The sequence below is a fragment of the Taudactylus pleione genome, unplaced genomic scaffold, assembly GCF_031769625.1.
Source record: "Taudactylus pleione unplaced genomic scaffold, aTauple2 ptg000556l, whole genome shotgun sequence".
NCBI classification, from domain to species: Eukaryota; Metazoa; Chordata; class Amphibia; order Anura; family Myobatrachidae; genus Taudactylus; species Taudactylus pleione.
The window spans coordinates 2442992-2453552 of NW_028284958.1; positions in this window are offsets into that span (position 1 = coordinate 2442992).

Sequence of the window (10561 nt, forward strand, 5' to 3'; positions counted from 1 at the left end):
TATATTTTATCTATAACTTGTGGTTACAGAGCAGACAGAGATGAGGGTTGAGACTGTTATCCTTTGTGTATAGTATGTTCAGGACAATGTTGTTATGGCTGCTAAATCCTGACAGTTTATTAAGAAGATAAAACATGAGTACTTGTTGAACTCCTGTGTCCTAAAGACATTAAAGTCATAAAGTACATTATCAGTGAAACTGGGTGCTCTGTTATAAGATATTTCTTATACTTGCATAGCTACACGCTCCCAACTGCGTTCGCACGTAGCCTGCAGATGTTTGCAATGTGCGCATGCATATAAATCGCAGTGCACGTGCGCGAACTAGTCCATGTGATAGGGAAGGGTTCACTCAATGCGCATTGCCAGCTCGCTAGAATGAGTGACAGGACAAGCCGTTTATGGGTGGTGACAGGGGATGGTCGATGAAAACGGGGGTGTGATCGTGCGAACGCAGGCGTGTCTGAGCGTCTTAATGCCGTTTCATAATACATGTGACATGGCTGAATTACACACAGAAGCACTCGCAGTGCTTTGGTAGGGTATGGTCTGCCACAAGTTAGTCCGATGTTACTCGACATTACCGATTGTTGCATACACTTCCTGGAGATGACGTGGGAAAGTGGGCATCTTAAAACAGGATGGTGGGCATCTATATTCACACCGCGATTACACATAGTGGGCTTGCTAATGCCTTGCCATGCGATGGCGGGATTTGCATACTTTGGCTGCGTGTGAACGCATCTAGTGAACGGGTCTGAATCAGGCCCTCAATTTCAAAGACTTTTCGCAGGTTCGAAAAGTCTTTGAAAAAAAACGGGGATAACTTTTCACCACTGAATAGGTGGCAAAAAAAAGTGCAGAATTGGGGTTTAGGGGTGCAGGCTTAAAAAAAATAGCCTGCACCCCTGGGAATGACATTTTAAAAATAACTGTGTCAAAAAAAGTAAAAAAAAAAAATAAAGACACCCCAAAAAATTAATTAAAAAATTGGGGTGAAAAAAAAAATGGGAAAAAATTGTTTAAAAATAGGGAAATAGGTTCAGGGCTATTCTGCAAGTATGCGGCAGGTGTATTCTAGAATAGGCTATTAGCGGCAGGTGCATAGTTGCAGAATTTTTTAAAACTTACTTTAGGGACATAAAAATATGCTAGCACCCATTTTTATGTACCCCAAATTTGATGGGACCACTTAAAAAATTAAAAAAATAACCTAAGTGCTCTTCTGCAACACTTCTTCAATGTTGGGAAAAAAAACCCTGCTGCGGCTATTTAAATCCCCGACTTTTATTTGCAGGCTAAAACGGGGGTACCCATAGTGATCCCCCATATTTTTACAACTTTAGGGGGGTCCTACAATTTATTCCAGGAAAAATTCATTTTTTTACGCAGATCCCACTTCGCACCTTCCCGTTTTCGTAGGTTTCATATTGAATACGGGGAAAAAGCAGCACGGCTGGTACTTTATCCCAGGAAAATCTCCGATGTGGATCAAAAAGTCCAGCACGGACTTTTCGCTCCCATATTGAATACCCCTGAAAGTTCTGTATAATATTTATTGTGCAACCTATATACAGTGCATCCGGAAAGTATTCACAACGCTTCACTTTTTCCACATTTTGTTATCTTACAGCCTTATTCCAAAATGGAATAAATTCATTTTCGTACTCAAAATTCTACACACAATACCCCATAATGACAATGTGTAAAAAGTTTTTTTTGCGATTTTTGCTAATTTAATTAAACAAAAAAAACCTAAGAAATCACATGTACATAAGTATTCACAACCTTTGCTCAATACTTTGTTGATGCACTCTTGGCAGCAATTACAGCCTCAAGTATTTTTGAATATGATGCCACAAACTTGGCACACCTATCGCCCATTCCTCTTTGCAGCACCTCTCAAGCTCCATCAGGTTGGATGGGAAGCGTCTGTGCCCAGCCATTTTCAGATCTCTCCAGAGATGTTCAATTGGATTCAAGTCTGGGCTCTGGCTGGGCCACTCAAGGACATGCACAGAGTTGTCCTGAAGCCACTGCTTTGGTATCTTGGCTGTGCGCTTAGCATCGTTGTCCTGTTGAAAGATGAGCCGTTGCCCCAGTCTGAGGTCAAAAGCGCTCTGGAGCAGGTTTTCATCAAGGATGTCTCTGTACATTGCTGCATTCATCTTTCCCTCTATCCTGACTAGTCTCCCAGTTCCTGCCACTGAAAAACATCCCAAGTAGAGAAAGAAGAAAAAGGACTCTTTTGGGGGGCACACAGAAGGTGTAGAGTTATGACTTAAATGTACTACTAAGATTTAACTTTTATTATATATTTATTAAAAACCATGAACAACTACAGACAAACAGATAAACAAACAATATATTGTACACAGACAGGAGAATTAGTATTCACTCCCACAATTTCATTTGTGTATATATGTATATATACAAAAAAGGGAGATTTATTGCTCCTATCAAGAAAAATAAATGGGGTTTGGCGAATTAACTACTCAAATAATGTAGATTTTGTATATAATATACTGATAATTACTGTATATCACCAATAACTCGCAGTACAGGCAAATTTAGGGTCTAAGATACACAAATGATGAGACCTCGGTAATCCGATGTAATGGAGAGAATATATATAAGAAATAATGATTGTTCAAAATTTAACTTGATCTTCAGATTAAAAAGGAATTTGGTTTATAATAAAGATTCCTCACTGAGTGGATATATTTCTTATGAGATCAGACCATTAACAGGTATGTATGTCCACCTTATTCTCTAATAAATGAATGGATAAAAAGCACATATTTATACCTGCGTGCACTGAAAAATACACACTCTGAAATGGATTTCAGATATCTCATAACTCACATATAAAGAGTGTGCCTTATTGACTAATAATACTTCTCTATAGACATTAATCATCCATATTATTGCTGTGCAGTACTATATCAGACATGAATTAAAATGATACTTAGTCCACTTAGATCATTCTATACCATCATCATCATCCACATAAACGCTAGTGCTACTTGATAGTGGGGCACCACAGTCCAAGGCGCAATCAAATACAATGCTGAACCTTCCTAGTTTGTTTCTATCATGAAATACACATAAAGCACATACATCGATGTCACATGAAGAACACAACAGTGTGAAGTTCAGAAACATACAGGTGTCCCTCTAATATGGCGACTGTATTGATCTAAGTTGGAGCAGAGTATAATATGATGTGTGGTAGTAGTGAGAGAAAGAATGTCAGGTTTGGTGGCCGTCTGCCCTGATGCACTAGGCAGTGCAGGGTGTATACGCCACTTACCTGACAGATAGTCTGTTGTGGTATGCAGTCTATGGTGGTAGTCACTTAGAGCCAGTGCCTGCTGCTGTATGCGGTGATCGTCTATCCGGAGTCACTTGTGCGCATCACGTGACCTGGAATTGTCTGCCTGACGCGCGTTTCACCGAAAAGAGGCTTGTTCACAGTCCCGCCCTGTGATCTCAGCACTGTGGCACCTTCCTTATACCTAAAGCTAGCCAATTGCTCAGCATCTAACATGATTGACATATCATGCAGCCTATAATAGTTCAAATACTTTTGTCCATACACATTCATGTATTCAATGATAGACATAAATGGCGGCCAATGAGTATTGAAAAAACGGCAATGTTGAAAAGTAACCCTGTCCGTTCTGAATCATAGACTGTTCATTTAATATAAAGGCAATAACTATAGGAAGGTCAATTCTAATAAATTTATTACTGGAAAGGGACTAAAAAATACAGAAACAAGATATAAAATATATATATCATGTCTGTATTAAGAATAATCAATTAAAACACATTGTTAATGAATTGTACACGTAATTTGTTCTGAAAAACTGATAACATATATGATGATGAATAGCCCTGTAATGCTGTACATATGCAAATTACAGATAACATATCTATTATAGCAAGGAAAATTAGATGCTCAAACAAGAGACCATATAAACACATATATTACAGCAAAAGATTAATTTATATAGATTAAATAATTCTATCCAGGTCTTAACAAATATTTAATAATTTGATAAGGAAAAGGTTTGATAATTTATAGTTTTATAGTAAAAGAAGGGGGGAAAGAGGCATAGTCAATTCCCTGTTTTGTTGTTAAATGTGCAGCTGCTGCACATCATTATATCCTGCAGTGAATGATATGTGAGCTTACACCAGAAGCATCAGGCAATGTGAATAAGTAAATGAGGCATCTAGTGTTGCATTGTATCAGCTGAAGGGCAACTGATGACAAACATTGCAGGTGCCCTTCCTGAAAGTCTACAATGAGAGTACCTTTAACAATAATAATAAGAAAAAGATATATGATACACAGATATTGTTTAAGAAAAAGCAGGAGTTTTCAGCCAAATCAGTATATAATCAGGAACCCAAGAGACTGTCAGTTATATGCCATCAGCATTGGTAATCGACAGGCATCAAAGGCCTGTACACTGATGTGAAAAAAGATTAGTGAGATACTGCAAACATGTCGGAAATGATAGACATAATGCTCTGTTGCCACAGCAGTGCAGAGCAATAAAGTCCATATCTAATCCCCGTTCATGCTACATATTCAGAAATGAACAGAGGATGGGAAATAAATAACTTTGTTATTGTATATTATTCTAATGTAATGCTGTTTAACATATCAACAGGGAGCCAATGATAACATATATTAAAAAACCTCTGTATTACCAACATAAAAGAAAAGAAAAGGAAATGAATAGGAAGTATAACGTGAAAGTGTAAGTGTGAAATTATATAAACAAAAAATGAACTATAAATATTTAAAAAGTGAAAAAAATTATGTATAAGATAGTGATACATCTATGTAATAAGTAACTTATTGGATAAAAGATTGTGTAAAGATATCATTTTGTAGTGCTAAGGATTGAATAAAAATAAAAATGAAATAATAATGATAAAGATAACAGTGATGGATGTGAAATGAAATGTAATACTACTATAGTATAAAAAGGGGATTCAAATAGTCCCTTGTGTAAGAATTTATACCTGTACATGATTATATTAGACAGTAAAGAAATGGAGTAGTGTAAAGTTAGTGCAAAGATTGTGTGTGTTTATGTTGGTAAAAAGGCACCAAAATGTATATATTCATTCATGCCTGCGGGTGCGACTGCTCCTAATCTGAAAGTCCATTCACTTTCTTTCTTCAACAGAACATTTGTAATATCCCCACCACGTATGCCTAAATTAACCTTTTCTAATCCACAGACTTCAAGATCTTTGTAGGATTTTTGATGATGGAAATAAAAATGTCGGGCCACTGTGGTAAGCTGCTTCATTTTCTGCAGGTCTGTTGCTGCATTCCGAATCGTACCGATGTGTTCGAGTACTCTTTTTTTCAAAGATCTAGTGGTCACACCCACCTATCTTTTATTGCAGCTACAGATAATGCAATAAATGACTCCTTCAGTTTTACAATTGAAGTAATCATTGATTTTAATATCATTATCAAATCTGTCTTTGATCTTATCTGTTTTGAGAATATGATTACATATTTTACAAGTGCCACAAGAAAAAGTACCAGATGCTAGAGGTTTTTTGGATGCTGCTCTCAAGTAGTGACTGTTTACTAATTGATCCTTGAGATTTCTGGACCGTCTCCATCCCATAGCAACTCGTTTGTCCAATGTTGCTGCTAAATCCGTGTCTGCCAACAAAATGGGCCAGTGTTTTTGTATCGCCCCTTGAAGTTCTTTCCACTCTCTACAGAAATTGGCTACACATCTTATTTTGCCACTCTTCTCTTGCTTCTTCTTACCAGTAAAGATCAAGTCATTCCTCTTGGTATATTGCATCCCTCTTTGGGCCTTTTTGATAGCAGTATTACTGTAGCCTCTTTCACGCAATCTTTGTGTAAGGTCTATGCTTTACTGCTTGAAATTAGCATCATCCGAGCAATTCCTACATAGTCGTAGGAATTCACCCTTCAGTATATTGTCTGCCGTTGGTGGTAAGTGGGAAGTGGTCCTATGAAGGAGACTATTTGTAGCTGTTGCTTTCCTGTATAATTCAGTTTCAATCATTCTATCCTCATTTGCATAGATCATTAAGTCAAAGAAAGATATTCTCTCTTGGCTTATGTCATGTGTGAGGGTAATGTTGAGATTGTTAGTATTCAATATTTCAATGAACAACAGTAATAAATCAATATCTCCTTCCCAGATTAGTAGTATGCCGTCTATGTATCTGACCCATGAAATGATATGAGAAGTAAAATCATCATTATTTTCAAGGAAGATGACTTCCTTCTCCCACCATCCAAAAAAATGTTGACATACGTGGGGGCACAAGCAGCCCCCATCGCAGTTCCTCTAGTCTGTAAATACAGTTTATCATTAAAGGTACACAGATTATGATGTAACACAAATTTTAATAATTCTAACAGGGAAATGTGAAAATTTTCCAAACCTTCCATTGACAAGAAATATTGTACCGCTTGTATCCCTATATCATGGGATAAGCTCGTATAGAGAGCTTCAATGTCTAGAGTTACAAGATACTGATCTTGTTCTAATTTGACATCATTCATTTTCCATAGGACATCCGTAGTATCCTGTATACAAGAAGGCAAGCTTGTCACATGGTGTCTAAGATGCAAGTCCAGGAAGGTACTTGCCCGTTCTGTCAGGCTTCCATTTCCTGTTACAATCGGTCTCCCGGGTGGAGTGATAGTATTCTTATGCACCTTAGGTAACATATAGTATGTTGGAATTTTGGGGAATTTCATTTGTAGGAAAGCATGTTCCTGTTGAGAGATTATTTGGTCTCTAAAGGCTCGGTCAATGATGCCTTGATAGGCAGTTTTGTAATCTTCCATAGGATTAAATATCATTCTTTGATAAAAGTTTGAGGTTTCAAGTTGTCTGTTCGCCTCAGTGAAGTACATATCCCTTGGCCAAATTACTACATTACCTCCTTTATTGGAGGCTTTAATGAGGATATCTTGCCATTCACCAATCTGTTTTAGAGCTCTTTTCTCCCCTGGAGTCAAATTACTAGGGTACCTTGATTTAGATTTTGTCTCAAGATATATTCTGTCAAATTCCTTGGATACCATCTTGGTGAATACTTTTACTTCTGGGCAGAGATTGTCCTGTGGAAAAAATGTTGATCTCTTTTTTACAGATGGTCTTTTTGTTGGATCCCAATTAAACTGCCTATTGTTTCCTGATTCATCCTTAAGATCTTCTAATGCAGCTAGAGCTTCCATTTCCATTTGCATTAAATCTGATGTTTTATCCAAGGGAACATCAAGGATAACGGGTTCCTGTACCAATTTGTCTTGAGTTGGAAGTGGTGGAGTATCCTCTTCACCTAGATGTTCTTTTTTCGAGAACATCTTATTGAGTAACAATTTTCTGCTGAAAAGGTGAAGATCCTTTTCCCAGTCAAATCGATTGAAATTTTGAGTGGGGGAGAAGGATAAACCTTTACTCAATACTGATTGTTGTTCATCAGTAAGGATGTGTGGACAGATTAATAATCTTCAAATGTGAAGAGAGAGTGGAGGTCAGTGGTAGACAAGAAGACGGATCTGAATTCAATAACCCCGTACTTTCCTTGTGAAATATCTGGGGGGTGAGGGTGATTCCCACTGTTGTTGATCCCTTCCGTTTCTTGCGGCTCCTCCTCGTCTTACTCTCGGTTGTCTTAATCTGCCCCTTGTTCTCCGATGATCCCCTAAAAAATGAGGGTTGGTATTGGCAATGGATCCTCCCCTATTGATGGAGGAGTGGGAATGGTCAGGATAATCTTGAGTATCCTCTGTTCCAGATGACTGCCTCTGATGATGTATAAGATCCTTGGTGTAGAGGAGATTCTCTCCTAAGATGGATTTTATGCCACCTAAAGACTTTACCAGACAAAAAATCTCTCTTATCTCTTGCAAATTTATTTTTCTTGCGGTCAATTATGGTTTGTTTATATGTTATTAAATCTTGTTTGGTTTTCTCAAATGCAGTTTGAAAATGTGTATCACTCTCCCACTGTTCCAAATTATTACCAAGAAGTTCAATCTCCTTTTCACATTCTTCCAACACTAGATTGGCTTTTTTCGACTAGAATCTGCATAAGTTCCTGGGAACACTTATTAAGACAAGTTTCCCACTCTTTTTTGAGTTTTTCACTTGCTAGTTGAAACGCTGGAAAAACCTTTGGTCTTAATGCCCTCGGGGAAATTTTATGTTTAAGGTAATTGTCAAGGGTGGTAAGGTCCCATGAGAGCTTTACTTGTTTCTGAAGTGCATATTTTAATTTTAAATAATATTCTTCCCAATTAGTATGGGGTTCTGTAAGAGGAATATCACTAGGAAAAATATCCTCTAAATTTCCATTGTTTTTGCGTCTTGCTAAGAGCTCCCTTTGTAAAATGAAGCTCATAGTATTGCTAGGGCTTATTCAGAAATATAATAACGTTATATATTTACGTCTAGTTGCTCATATAAAACTATAGCAGAGATGTTTGTGCTGAAGTTTCCCAGAATGACTGAAAAGAGTCAGTCTATAACACAGTATACACCAAGAAAGAATTTGGAAACCACACTGAAAAAATCCTGCTAAAATAATGTAACTAATATATCTCTAGAAACCTTATAAGGACCCTTACAAAAATTTGCACAATATTACCCACTTGATCATGAGACTGAAGTCTGCTGGATCTGTGTTATTGGTAAGTCCCTGGTGCTCCCCAGAGTCTGTTTATAACATATAAACCAAGTAGAGAAAGAAGAAAAAGGACTCTTTTTGGGGGCACACAGAATGTGTAGAGTTATGACTTAAATGTACTACTAAGATTTAACTTTTATTATATATTTATTAAAAAACATGAACAACTATAGACAAACAGATAAACAAACAATATATTGTACACAGACAGGAGAATTAGTATTCACTCCCATAATTTCATTTGTGTATATATGTATATATACAAAAAAGGGAGATTTATTGCTCCTATCAAGAAAAATAAATGGGGTTTGGCGAATTAACTACTCAAATAATGTAGATTTTGTATATAATATACTCATAATTACTGTATATCACCAATAATTCACAGTACAGGAAATTTAGGGTCTAAGATACACAAATGATGAGACCTCGGTAATCCGATGTAATGGAGAGAATATATATAAGAAATAATGATTGTTCAAAATTTAACCTGATCTTCAGATTAAAAAGGAATTTGGTTTATAATAAAGATTCCTCACTGAGCAGATATATTTCTTATGAGGTCAGACCATTAACAGGTATTTATGTCCACCTTATTCTCTAATAAATGAATGGATAAAAAGCACATATTTATACCTGCGTGCACTGGAAAATACACACTCTGAAATGGATTTCAGATATCTCATAACTCACATATAAAGAGTGTGCCTTATTGACTAATAATACTTCTCTATAGACATTACTCATCCATATTATTGCTGTGCAGTACTATATCAGACATGAATTAAAATGATACTTAGTCCACTTAGATCATTCTATACCATCATCATCATTCAGATAAACGCTATTGCTACTTATTAGTGGGGCACCACAGTCCAAGGCGCAATCAAATACAATGCTGAACCTTCCTAGTTTGTTTCTATCATGAAATACACATAAAGCACATACTTCAATGTCACATGAAGAACACAACAGTGTGAAGTTCAGAAACATACAGGTGTCCCTCTAATATGGCGATTGTATTAATCTAAGTTGGAGCAGAGTATAATATGATGTGTGGTAGTAGTGAGAGAAAGAATGTCAGGTTTGGTGGCCATCTGCCCTGATGCACAAGGCAGTGCAGGGTGTATACGCCACTTACCTGACAGATAGTCTGTTGTGGTATGCAGTCTATGGTGGTAGTCACTTAGAGCCAGTGCCTGCTGCTGTATGCGGGGATCATCTATCCGGAGTCACGTGTGCGCATCACGTGACCCGGAATTGTCTGCCTGACGCGCGTTTTGCCGAAAAGAGGCTTGTTCACAGTCCCGCCCTGTGATCTCAGCAGTGTGTCACCTTCCTTATACCTAAAGCTAGCCAGTCGCTCAGCATCTAACATGATTGACATATCATGCAGCCTATAATAGTTCAAATACTTTTGTCCATACACATTCATGTATTCAATGATAGACATAAATGGCGGCCAATAAGAGTATTGAAAAAACGGCAATGTTGAAAAGTAACCCTGTCCGTTCTGAATCATAGACTGTCTATTTAATATAAAGGCAATAACTATAGGAAGGTCAATTCTAATAATTTATTACTGGAAAGGGACTAAAAAATACAGAAACAAGATATAAAATATATATTTGAATCATGTCTGTATTAAGAATAATCAATTAAAACACATTGTTAATGAATTGTACATGCAATTTGTTCTGAAAAACTGATAACATATATGATGATGAATAGCCCTGTAATGCTGTACATATGCAAATTACAGATAACATATCTATTATAGCAAGGAAAATTAGATGCTCAAACAAGAGACCATATAAACACATATATTACAGCAAAAGAT